At 41.0% G+C, this 1,318-nt stretch overlaps 1 non-coding gene across 1 annotated transcript; it reads left to right on the top strand.

The window, feature by feature from the left end:
• The first annotated feature begins 729 nt into the window (after positions 1-729).
• LOC148577647 (small nucleolar RNA R71) lies at positions 730-833 on the top strand. The gene has a single exon (XR_015903545.1). It is a non-coding gene; the product is annotated as a small nucleolar RNA R71 (small nucleolar RNA).
• The last annotated feature ends 485 nt before the right edge of the window (positions 834-1,318 follow it).

A 1,318-nucleotide genomic window follows, 5' to 3' on the forward strand; every position in this document is an offset into this window, starting at 1 on the left:
TCTTCAGAGGAAGAATACTCATCAGAGCTCATAAATGGCGATAGTAAGTTCAGTGGAATCTCTATGGTCTCTGTATGAGCCTTAGATTCCTTTGGTTCCTCATTAGGGATCTCCTGAGTGGCCAGTGGACGTCCATTGAGGTCTTCCTCAATGGAATTCACTGCCTCTCCCTCCTCTATAGGTTCAGCCGTGTGGGGTATGTTGATGGCCTTGCACTCTCTTTTTGGATTCTCTTCTATATTGCTTGGGAGAGTACTAGGGGGAGTTTAGTAACTTTTTTACTGAGCTGACCCACTTGTGACTCCAAATTTCTAATGGAGGACCTTGCTTCAGTCATGAAAGGTCTTAGATAGATTAAAGACTATAGTTGCTAAGTCAGAGTGGCTCTGCTTAGAATTCTCTGTCTGTTGCTGAGAAGATGATAGAAAGGGTTTACTATTGCCAAACCTGTTTCTTCTGAGAAATCATATTGACTTGCTGAGTCAATATTTTATTCTGAGCCAATATTGCATTCAAAGTATCAATCTCAAGAACTCCTTTCTTCTGAGTTGTCACATTATTCACAGGATTTCTTTCAGAAGTATACATGAATTGGTTATTTACAACCATTTCAATGAGTTCTTGGGCTTCTTCAGATGAAGAGATCCACCAGCAGAGTTGTCCAATGACATCTTGGACAATTCAGACAGACCATCAGAGAATATGCATATGATGCTCCATTCTGAAAGCATGCCAAAAGGACACCTTCTGATCAATTACTTGTATCTTTCCCAAGCTTCATAGAGGGATTCACCTTCCTTCTGTCTGAAGGTTTGGACTTACACTCTAAGCATGCTCAATTTTTTAGGTGGAAAGAATTTGGCCAAGAAAGTATTGACTAACTTTTCCCAAGAGTTCAGGCTATCTTTAGGTTGTGAGTCCAACCATGTCCTAGCTCTGTCTCTTACAGCAAAGGGAAAAAGCATAAGTCTGTAGACCTCAGGATTAACCCCATTGGTCTTAACAGTGTCACAGATTTGCAAGAATTCAACTAAAAACTGATGAGGATCTTCCAATGGAAGTCCATGAAACTTGCAATTCTGCTGCATTAGAGAAATTAATTGAGGCTTAAGCTCAAAGTTGTTTTCTCCAATTGTAGGAATTGAGATGCTCCTTCCACAGAAGTCAGAAGAGGGTGCAATAAAGTCACCAAGCATCTTCCTTGCATCTCCACCATTGTTGTTGGGTTCGGCCATCTCTTCTTCTCTTTCGAAAAATTCTGTCAGGTCCTCTCCAGAGTGTTGTGCTTTAGCTTCTCTTAGCTTCCTCTTTAGAGTCC

Source organism: Arachis ipaensis, chromosome B1 (assembly GCF_059453495.1).
Source record: "Arachis ipaensis isolate K30076 ecotype BB chromosome B1, ASM5945349v1, whole genome shotgun sequence".
NCBI classification, from domain to species: Eukaryota; Viridiplantae; Streptophyta; class Magnoliopsida; order Fabales; family Fabaceae; genus Arachis; species Arachis ipaensis.